The sequence below is a fragment of the Gymnodraco acuticeps genome, unplaced genomic scaffold (assembly GCF_902827175.1).
Source record: "Gymnodraco acuticeps unplaced genomic scaffold, fGymAcu1.1, whole genome shotgun sequence".
NCBI lineage: Eukaryota > Metazoa > Chordata > Actinopteri > Perciformes > Bathydraconidae > Gymnodraco > Gymnodraco acuticeps.
In genome coordinates, this window is record NW_022991325.1 from 1,213,857 (window position 1) to 1,226,333 (window position 12,477).

Below are 12,477 nucleotides of genomic sequence, written 5' to 3' on the forward strand. Positions count from 1 at the left end.
ATGATCATTATAGTTGTAAAAAAAACAAGAGAATAAAGTAAACAGGTATAAAATACTATATGACAGTAAAAGAATACAGTTTGAAAGGGGAGTGATTTGTAAAATATCCATAAAGAAAAAATAAAATCTGCTTTCATCTCTGTTTCAAATGGGTGTTGAGGGATGTTTCCATAGATGTATGGATACATCCCTCAACAGCATCCCCCCCCACTTAAATCATCTTTCTGTTTTGGTGGTCATGCCACAACCGTGCACGTGAATGCAGGCACGAGTCATGGTAAAATATCTGGATTAAGAGGTTGCTTTTTCTTTGCACAGCATGAAAGAAAGGTGAAATGAATGGGCTGTGATTTTAGTGTTTTTAAGCAGAGGTCAATCATTTGTACAGCCCTCGGAGGATGTTGAAAAAATTGAAATGGCCCTTGAGAGGAAAAAGGTACCCCACCCCTGCTTTAAAGGGTTCAGAGAGAACATGTTTGAGAACTTGTAGTACTAAGTAGCAGTATCAATCTACTTGGCAAGTATAATAAACAGGTTACTAGTTACAATGCTGCCGAGTCATATTAATACTAGACGAGCCACAACACTGAGAATAGAGAGATACGAGATAAGATAACAGATTCATGGGAAAGAAGAAGTTCCATATTTACAATAGAGAATACAAAATATGTTTTCTGTCTATATATTAAGCATTCTGTTACTGCACATTGAGGTGGCATGACAGAAACGTGACTGTGGTAAGAGATGTGTGTCGGAGGGAGTCGACCAATATATTGCAATACTGTACCACAAAATGGTTGCACTGAATTGGATGGAACTAAAGAAACACCCTTCCCAAAGGCAACTCTTTGGTAACATAACAATAGCTCTTGTGCAATGTTTCTACCAATATACAGCTGTTCACAAGAACCATAAAACGCCACGGAATGACATGCACCAACTTGATGATAAAGGTTCTGGTATTTCAACAGCACAAGCCCAAAACAACGTGGCACACAAGGCTACTCAGTTTTTGTTAGACAAGCCCATTCTCCTGTAGCTTCCAGACTAAAAACATACTTTGTTTTTGTTACTTTTAGTTCCATTTCCCTATTATAAAAGTGGTCAATATGTGGAGAATATCCTGCTGAACAAAGCATTTAAATATCATTAATGTGTGTTTGCTGCAGTTCTTATTTTCTGCAATAATCCAAACTCCATTGGACAAATCCCATGCCATGCTAAATTCCGGGTCTGCCTACAGAAATACGCATTACTACACCACTTACTGTCAAACATGAAAATAAGGTGAGGACCAATCAACTATGGGTAATACAAACCCTCTGCCTATAGGTTTCTTGGGACCAATATCAATTGGAAAACACTACTTCCTTGGTAGCATGAACCATCTCTGGAGATAATGAAAATTATGTGGAGGGCATATTAAAGATTGGAAAAGGACATACAGTTGTTCAAAGCAATGGAATCAGTAGTGTACAAATACACAAGGGACATTGCAAGCAAGCAGGACATATAGATAGCAGCAACCAAAAGATAGTTGAATGCTGACACGTTTTAACGGTTCCTTAATCAGAATAAATGCGTTGAGACCAGGCTGACTGGCTAAAGGCACTTTTTTGCAACAGATTAGTAGAAATGTCCTCTTATAGGCCCCCAAGTGACAGGATTAGTATCGGGTTCTCTGTTGACATTGACTACAAGCTGCAGTGGAGCTCAGTCAGTGCTCATCCCAACTTAAAATCAGTTTTTCTTTTGGCATGAAAAGATACCTGCAATATCCCCCATAAAACACTCAAAATACATATTTAACATTTCAGCATTGCTGTGTCTTATATATTTCTGTACTTTCATTTCCTGTTTGGTTGCATAAGTGTGTCCAAATGCGAACTATAGCAATATCCAATGTATTGCTATAACGGTCAGAAAGTTGAGTTTGGGGCCACTGGATAGCTCAGTTGTTAGCTGCGAAAGGTTTTCTCTGAAGCTGCTCTCATATATTTCCGCCAATGACCCAATACATTTTGTATTACAAATACACACCACCGTTGACGTCAGATACTACCAAGCTAGTTTTGAGTGTTTGCTGCTGGTGGGGGTGTGACGTCATTTAACCAACGCTTGTAGGCAAAAATCATTAGTTCCGACAAACCACCTCAGGCAACCCTGGTTCCTGTTGCAAACAACATTACAGGGGTTGAGAAACAGCATTATAAAAAAAGGACTCTGCCCTGCACACTAGACCAGTCACATGTTTCTTGCAAAGTAGATGTTAGAAAACTGTCAATTGGGTTAAAAAGTACATTTGAGAGACTATAATGCCTAATGATTAATAAGCGAGTGCTGCTATAGGACACACAGTGTCATGTTCACTCATGAGACTGATTGTCACAGACATACAACTCACTTCTGAAAATAATAGGGGGTGACGCAAAAGGCCTCGCAGGCATCTGTTTACATAATTTGAGGTGAATAGGTTAGAAAGGAGTTGGTTAACAGAACAGCACGTGAAGAGGAGGAACATTCCTCCTGGTTTTCATTTCAGAGAGCCAAGCTATAAACTCCAAACTAGATCATCGACAAGGATTCGGGGAGAGCAGGAGGAAAGTTACTGAGCAGGCAGCTTGGAAATTCAGCTAAACTCACTCAAATGCTCAGGGAAATGTGAAAAAAAACACAGGTGTTAATAAATTACATAAGATATACCTATTCAGAGCAAATAGCAGGTTTCAATTCAGACAGGCTACACTTGTTTATCAAAGTACTAGTTGTTCTAGGAAGAAACGGTCTCACCCTTTGTATAATAGTCAAACCAAAAACAGATCAATTGTTTCTGTGGTTGAGTTCTATATTTCCATTCGTGAGATTTTATTTAATACAACAGGTTTGGTGTTCCGCTTCTTAAAACAACACCACGGATAATCATCATTTTTGTATGAATCATCTAATTTCATTTTCCAGGCTTTTTTTAGGACATCATTTATCTGGTACTTGAGTCATTGTCACTTAACACGTCTTTGAGATCAGTCAATATTTACCAGGGATTTTCTGACTATTGATTTATCAAAAGGATTTGCAGCTGGGTCTCATTATCATTCAAACAATGGAAAGCAGCGGGGCCTCACTTGGGTCCATTAGGCTTTACAAAGACGGGTTTCACTATGACTAAACACCCATTGACATGAATGTGAGCTTTTCAATAGGGAGCTGCCCGAGTGAGTGTTTGTAGGTAAACCACTCCTGTAATGTATCCGTGCTCTCCATGGCCGGCCCAACCAGTTGAACAGCTTCTACGGGGACAAAGGCTCCAGTGTTGATATAGTACTGTATAAATACACTTGCTTTTGTTAAGTGCTTCAACATATTAAACCATTTATGAAAATATATATTCATGATTTTAAACTGCCATCACATCAAAACATCTTTTTGAAAAGATGTATGTCAAGGTTTCCCCAGGGTTAAACAGTTCTCCACCCATCAGGTCACAAAGCATCGGGCGTAGGTGAATGTTGGGTGGGAAGGAGAACAAGCTGCTGATTGGAGAGTGCAACAATAGAGTGTTTGGTCTCTGCATGCCATACCACCCACTCCTCTCCTTCCAGTCATCTCACTGCTACAGTGTGCATTGTAATGGCAGAACTGCTCGGAACAACCCTATCTTTTAAGACTTTTTACTTAAGAAGTCCTAGGATTTTGCTCTTATTCTGCAAGAATAGCCCAACAAACATTCATACAGGAGAGGCACACATGACATCATTCTACTAACATGCATTAAACCTGTGTTTGACATTTAAACATTAACATGCAGTCAGATATCTGGTTTTCATTCTTGGCAGAGTCTCAAATCTGTAGTTAAATGCAATTCAGTTTCTAAACCATACAATCACACAGAATCAGCCCATCGCAGCCCCTATATAAATGTAAGGTCCGAAATATTTGGTGGGCCGTGCAATATGCTAAACTGCAGTGCTAGATTAGACATGCATGACTGGACATATGTGCGTGCGCACCAGGGAATCAAAAGCAGCAGGATAGCCATCTGTAGATCACAGTAATGCTGATTATATACATATTTTCTAGTATAAGGCTTACTGAGACATAAGATTAAGCTTTAACTCTGTCAGCTCATTCAAAAAAGGAATTGCTGGAACAACGATGTTCCCACATGATGACTGAAGACAAGATTTGAAGTCTGAAGACTTGCCTTGTACAAACAAATGCTGCTGACAATACAAAACATACTAAAATAGAAGGAGAATTACGAACAGAAGTCCCAATTGTGAATGATTCTAGTTTCAGAAATGATTAAAGGCATCTGTTATTAAACACACTTAGAATTAATGGATTTAAAATAAGCCCCTTAAAAGTTGAACTTCCAGCAAATGTAGCTAGTTTGAAAAAAGTGTGACTGGGCATTGTATGACATGCGACAACCGCTGTAGCAATATATGTTTAACATTTAAGATGAACTGCACAGCCCATCATGACTGTTCTCCAAACAGGAACAAACCATTCCAGGATTAGAATTCTTCCTAGGTTACTAGTTACTGGAAACTGCAGCAATATTTATATCCTGCATTACAGTAAAGGAAAGAGAGGTGCTGGCAAAGCATAGCCACTGTTCTGCCAACACTAGGACAACATTTGACGGTTTTATTAATGTGAGGAAACTTGTGTTTAACGGTTAGTGTAAATGCTGTTGAAGATTTCTGAGAATATTTCCAGTGAATGTTGAACACTGGCAGTCAACATGGAGACAATGTATGTGGCTTGTTTGTCACCTACAATTCACACTGTGGCGTATGAAAAAACTCATGGAAGGTAGTGTTACCTTGCGTTAGTGGGAAAAAAAAACTCTGAATAAAACGTAATTTCCCCCATAATTTCACTCAAAACAAAAAGGCAGCCCCAGCATTAATAGACATTAACACAAAAGAAAAAAAGAGCTTCAACCCTAAAAATCAAGCCAAATATTATCATAAAAAAATGTATGAAAGCATACACATACATGCATAGACTGTCACAGTATACTGTACACACTCCTAATAACGTCACAATTCTGCTGCATAGATCTGAGTCACTAGCCATTGCCAGGCTGTTAAACACGCTAAAGGGTCATTGTGTAAGAGTATGTGCGTACACATTTATCTGTGTCTGGCAGAGCAGGGTGGGGGAGGGGAGATGCTGGGGCAGCATCTCGACCTTGCAGCAGGAAAGAGGGTGAATGACTGAATCAGTGAATGAAACGGGCTCCAGATTTTTCTCATAGGCTCCCAGAGTCACATGGTGGGGATGATATGGTCCCTTATTAATGGCGCTTGAAGCAGCGCGCTGGATCCTAAGCTCCTTTCCCCGTAGCGGGTCATAACTCTTCATTGTTTTTTGGCAAACAGCATCAAGCCGAGTAAGTGAATTAGACACTGCGGGCAGAGCTGTGACAGATTCATTCAGAAGACAGGTGCAACAAGCTAATGATGCATAAACAGCTAGGTCAGCAAACATTTCACTGCAGCCGGCGTACTTTCATTCATCACATGAAATCTCCCTTTAGGAGCTCAGTCTGAATGAGTAATATGAGCGAAGTGTTATCTTTCTATTAATCCGTGTTCTCTTTTTTTAATGACCCACGCTGCCTTTCCCAAAAAAAATGAATAAAACAACGCCATTTCTCTGTCCAGGCAAGTGAAGATTTTTGATGAACTAGTACACGCGTGTACACATGAGAACATTGGGTCTTATACGCGACAGAAAAGCAGACAGCTGGATTAAGACAAAAGAGTAATGCTGATGTGCCATAGAACTGGGTTGCAAAAGAGGTAACCAGACCGGGCCATAAGTGGGTCAGGACATTATGGGATAGAATGTCGACCTGGCACTGCCACTCAGCGCTTAGCCAGGCTAGACGGAAATAAAGGCGGCAGGCAGCAGGACGAACCAAGTTTAGAAACACCGGCTGGTCTGCGTTTACTGTGCACTAAACAAAGTGTTGGCGTTCCGACACTTGGAAAAGGTGCGGGATGACCCACATATTCTAGGTTGTAGGAGGAACAAGGAGCTCAAAGTAGTTCGTGGTGCAACAAGGCCAGAATTAGCAGATGGAAAGGATGTGGGCTCCCAAGTGGTTACCTTAACTAGAATATAATCAAACCTGGTAACATGAGCTCTGCTAATAGCTGGGTGTTGGTGCTGTTAGACCAACAGGTCAAACACACAAGGATATGCATATATCAGACACATGTGCTTCTTAGAATAAAATGTCCTTATTTACATGATTGGGGCTCAGATTGAATGAAGCATTTCCTTACGAGACACATTTTTTTCAGAATATAGGAACAGAAACTAAACTTAAATGCAGGTCAGGGCAGCAGCATAACAGACACTAGCAACAGGAATCAAAAGAAAGATCTGGAAGGTTTGTTTTCTATGAATTGACACAAAGCTGGTGATTCAGTTGAACACAGTACCAAAACTTCAAACATGACTTCTCCGACCAACTATCATAAGTCATGTGATGACCACTTAACAGATAAGGCTGAGAACGTTTTTTTGTTCAAACTCTTAATAAGGTTTTTTCTTAGTTCCAGCATCTTTTCCGGAGTGCTCCAACCTATTTTATGTGGCTGTGCCGAGTGCTTTTAGTTGGATATCTCTAAACATTTAAGTGGTTTGCCAACGTTGTTCTCATGCTATATGGACATTTAAATCTGAATATATTGAAATAAGATGGATGTCATCATTTTCAAAATTCCCAACATGTGTTTTCATACAATATTCAGCATCCATATTTTTTTTGCGTTCAATATCAATATTTTTATCTCTATGAAACATTTCTTTGCTCTGTCGATGTATCGCTCACAAATTAAGGAAAAGCACGTACGGTCAAATGTCAAACGAAAACCTGCATAGAAGCTTCAAACAAAAACAAATTCTACCAAACACTTTATTTACAAAGCCAGTTCTGTGTACACACACTCTTTTTTTTGGTACACATACAGAAGGGACAGCTAGCGGCCCGTGATGAGAAATTTGCTGAATTTGACAAACAGTGTATTGTATAAGAATCGCAGACCCCTCCGTTACCTCGTTTTCACTGCTTGTCCCCGTTTGTTTTTGACCTATACAATTACACAATTGTGACAGAACAGTTTGTGCAACCCTGGGTTAGAGGAAACAAATAATGTTCAGTAATACACCAGGGCCTCGTTAATAAGTCTTTGGTAACAACTTGTTCCTGATCAAACAACCGGTTCCAGTCAGGCCCTGTCCACACGGAGACGAAAATGAACCTTAGTCGTTTTCAAAAAAGTCTTCCGTCCACACGGAAACGGTTCAAGAAACGTGTCCGTCCACACGAAAACTCTCGAAAACACTGGACACGCTGTAGTACATATGCCGGGCCTGTAAGTGGCGCTGTACTTCCGCCACAAAATACACCAAAAGCTGCGAATAAGAGCGATGACGATTATTATTATATTATTATTGTTGCTGATGGTTGTGGTAGAGGAGCTGTAGATTTTGCACTAAAATGTGTATCATGGTCAGTAGCGTTGGGGGAACGAACGCAACCCTGTGATCCGCCATTGTTGTTGTTGTCGAAACGCATCAGTAATGACGCGGGAGGGAGCAGGAGAGGTGGGGAGAGGCGGGGCTATGGCGTCATCGTTTTCAGGAAATGATCGTATATGGCGTACACACGGAGCCGCAAGCGTTTCTTTGACCTGAGGTGAAAACAGAAAGTGTACAAACAGAGTGTGAGACAGCGACCCTTTTGCGGCTGGATTTCCAGGGAAAGAATCGACCACGAGAGGAGGTAGAATTGCAAACCATGGTGACTTTATTTCAAAAACACCACAAGAGAACAGTAGCCAGCATGTAGGTGTTCACCCCTCTCTGTACAGGTTCACCGCTCTGTCTCGGACTGAAGACTGGCTCATTTATAGAGGTTCTTCAGATGACTTGATTGGGAGAAACCATTCACAGGTACACTTAATAAATACACGCGTCATTATCATTATTATAAAGAAGATCCATAATATCATTATATTACACAGAGGAAAACATTCAAATTAAAAGAATATAAAAAAACATGCTTGTTGCCCAGAGGCCAGCTTAATAAGTGGTTAACAACCTCTGCCTCTACTTTTTATGATACTCCCTTTTGTGCATTTTTTTCCCCATTTCTGTTTAATATATTAAGTCCCGCTTATCCTTTGATTTTGTGTTCTCTAATTACTAAACAATATCTGTTCTGATCGTGCGTTTTACAAGGTTTTTCTTAGCAATGACACATGATTGCTTTACAAGACTCTTTTAAACTCGCTCTCCAGCAGCAGGCATTACACTAGCAGGGCACATCCTGTTCTTTCCCCTGTGAAAACTCTCTGGGACAGGGGCAAGGCCAAAGCTACAAAGGGGGATAAGCTAAGAACGTTTTTGATTGACTTGTTTTAATACCCTCTCTCTGCAGCATACATATATGTCTGGTGGATGAGGGAAAGAGCTGTCTTTTAAGCATCAAGTTATTCCAGGGTGAGGCAGTGCTGCTCAGTGCTACTGAAGTCATTCTTCATCAGTGGTCCCAGAAGCAACTGTCCCTTCAGGCCTGAAACAACTGTAGGAGGGGTATTGTTTTGTGCTTTTGAAATTCCTCTGCCACCCCCGAGGATAGACCAGAGGCTCTGGGACTGCGCCGCTGCGATAACAGCAGCAACACAACACTTACATTTCCTGTTATTGAGATGCAGCAGCCCTATCAAGGGCTGAGAGACAGCCGCTGCTGTACTTCCTTTCATCAGTGATACTCCAAACCTCTCAACAACCAAAAAATTGTTGTGAAGCAATAACAAGTCCATCAAGATCAATGATAACGCGTTTGTGTGCTTGCGGTCAAAAGTCTCATCCATCTGCACCTCAGTATCTACAAAGGAAGTCCCGGGTTTCCTATTAGGGTGCACACTGAAGGTGCTGTGGTGTGGGTTTCACTCTGGCGCCATCCTAATCTAGTCAGTACTATCAGGAGCTGGCCTCTTTAAGTGACACGCAATCCTCAACATCGGGTGTTTCTGCAATAAATCACTTTACAGCGGACTCTTTGATTAACTGTCATGTAAAAACCTGTTCAGTTGATTTGTATGGCGTGTAAACAAAGGCAAACAGTCTAAACAAGTTAAGCAACACCACCCGGTAATTCAAGGCTGCTGTTTTCTATTATTCAAAAATGTTTTCTTTCGTTATGTTTATATATTGTGTCAACTTGATTGCAAGTAATACTGCCACCTCTATAACTCACATGCCCAATCTTGAAGGTGATTGAAGAAAAAAAGATAGGAGTCTCGGGAGTCATGGAGTGATCGGAGTAGCTGTTGATTTTCAACGCCTGCCGCATCGATAAGGCCCAAGCAGGCGTTTCCATTAGGAATTGAGTTGGCTGGCGTCCGGATGTGGGCAAAACAACAGTTTCACTTACTTTAAAAAGGGATAAAGATATTACAAATAACTTAGGACTTTTTTGTTATTTAAAAGCGGTTATTGAGTGGAAATGTGCAATACCCATCAGGCACTCACGAGAAAGAAAAATGGAGACATTTATGGGCTGAAGTGAAAAGCAGGAATTTCAATGATATAATAACAAAGTTAATATTCAGGATTTTTCCATATTTATTTGATACCATTCAAGCGGGCAGGGAAGATAGAGGCCAACCCCTCCCACCCTGGACACAGACTGTTCACCCCCCTCCCCTCTGGCAGGAGGACCAAAACCTCTCTCCACCTGAACAGCTTCTTCCCCTCTGCTACCGGCCCGGCCCCCCCACTGACACTGACTTTCTATCCACCCCACAAACATTATTATGCACATTTCTGCACACTGATATATATAATACACTGTAGTTTGCCATATATTCATTTTCCTATGTGTTTTAGTATTTCTTAGCGTTTAAGGTTCTTGTGTATATTTAAATGTAAATGGTGAGAAAATACTTCTCTTTATTATTTTGTAATAATAATTAAAAAGTATTTCTTTTTATTATCTTTATATTTTTGACCTACTGTTGCAACCTATTTTCTTAAACTGTTATTGTTAGCACCACCAGACCCCAAAGCAAACTCCTTGTTTGTGTAAACGTAACTGGCAATACACTTGATTCTGATTCTTTATTGATTTTCTAAATGTCTCTATGGGGATCAATGAAAGTTTATCTCATCCTATGTTAACTTATTACATAAAACAATGTTAATAGGAGAAAGAAAAAAATAGACTTTGAGCAAGTAGACAAAATGGGAATAACATGTTTAAAGCTGTGTACAGTAACTGCTGCAGAACAAAAACAGCTGAAGGGCATCTGAGATCCGAGCATGACTTATGCAACAGTACACTCAAGCCACAGCAGCAGCAGAATTAGCTGGAGGTCGACATACTTTGAGCACCTGTCAGTGAGCTGAGTGGCTCTTTGAGGCCAAGAGAGGGGATATCATTTCTTATATCTAAAAAAATCAAATGCATTTAAAGGCTTTATCAGGGGAATGTAGAGGGTATTTAAAAGTAATCACTGTACCCAAACAACAGAGTAAAGTGGAAAGAGAACATCAAATTCCTCAAAGCAAAATGTCATTTATGATCCACCCCCAGACGAAAGAGAGAAGCCATTACAGGCAAATATTTCAGTTTCCCACTAGCGCAGGACAGTGTGTCACAACTATGCTGCAATGGTGACTGAGCAGCTATAGAGGAAGGTAGAGGGGGGAAGATGTTGTCGCTTTTCAATACAAAGAAGGAGCAAGGTTGTGACGCACTATTAAGTCTGTGCTGCAGCGTCTGAAAAAATACTCACTGAGGGGAAAAGTCACAAGAAGGGAGAAAAGTTCCAAATGCACCAAACTGACTGGGCTATACATTTTAGGAAATAAAAACATGTGGATCACACTGCTTGTTTCTTAACCTATATTCAACACATCACAAAGCACACCTTTTTATCTTGCTGCTGGACTAGATTTAAAATCACCCTGTGCTGAAAGGTAAGCCTGTCGCATCTCCACAAAAAACACAAGGTGGGTCATCTCCAGCTTACAAGTCCTGTAAATCTGCTTTGCTTTAATTACTGTTCACTTCCGCTGCATGCATACACCCAGGTGTAGGGACCAGCCCTCTATATATAGACATCTGCCCAGTGCTCAATCCAGCTTGTGCTAAGAAGATTTAGTCTCCCTGCATCCTGCTGGTGGAGAGAGCTGATTTCCATTTAGAGGAAACAGAAAGAAAAACATGATATTCTGTTCAAAGGAAGTGACTTCCTGGTTATCGGATGCCATTTAATGAATGAAGGAAGCATAGCCATATTGCTGAAAATTATGACTGCATTTTTGGCTGAAATTCAGTCGTATAACCAGGCCATGACTCTGCAGGCGTGCGCTAACACACCACATTACTGAGGTCAACACGTTGCTGAGTAAACCATCCATTCACTGTGAGATTATAGGTCATGAAGCAAATTATGGCTCGTCACCTTTCTTTTACCCAGAGTGAAAAGTACAGTGAAAAGGTGGGAACAGATGAAGAACATCCATTCTCTCTCATTGTCTTCCTGATCCATTGTTATCATGAAAAGACAACACTGCAGTAACTCTATCTCTAGTAACTCTCTAAACTCAACATTCATGACTCAAAAACAACACGAAACGAGGCGGCCGCTAAATGTCATGCAAGGCACATGGTTTTTTTTCACCAATCTTCAGTGGAACTTATATTTGTGTTGTATATTCGGATGCTGTGTGCCGAAGCCTAGAACAACGCGTTCACACCTCAGCAAGCAGATCTCAGTGCCTCACAGAGTAGGTCACCTCAGCAAGCAGATCTCAGTGCCTCACAGAGTAGGTCACCTCAGCAGCACACGTGAGGAATAGTGGTGTGTGCCATGCAGCGATAACCTCTTGATTTACACACCTGCTTAATCACAGGCCTGTCTGAGAAGGAAGCAACACAGACAGCTCCACATTTGTTTCTTTAATCAGAGATGTTTCTGTGATGTAGGGCTGCACAATAAACAGGTAATCCTACATTATTGTTCATATTTGTAATAATACAAATATGAACCTGAACAACATAATAGGGCCCTTTAATCAACTAAATGTAGCACCGTGTGTCAGTATAATCGCTGCTGTGTTGATTCAATTGTGGGTTAAAAGTTTTCGTTATATTTTTTTAATATTTACTGTGAATTCTTATTCTGATTTTAAGATGTGTTCATTATGAGGAATGCATCATAACATGTAAATGCAGTCTGTACAAGGTTTATTTAAAAAATCTATGAACCTTCAATATTTCCGTAGGCTTATAATGTCACTGTTATCAGGAGCTGCTCTGGTAGTGCTGCCGCAGGTGATGCAGATCACTAACACAACATTGACAGTACAGCTAGTAGCCAAGACTTGAACTCGTTGTGGACATTAGAATAGTGATGTGGAAACAATAAGTCTGACTATGAG

The 12,477-nt window shown here is 40.5% G+C and overlaps 1 protein-coding gene across 1 annotated transcript in view; it reads right to left on the reverse strand.

The window, feature by feature from the left end:
* si:dkey-237i9.1 (SEC14-like protein 1) overlaps positions 1 to 12,477 on the reverse strand; it is a 49,264-nt gene that overhangs the window by 32,791 nt on the left and 3,996 nt on the right.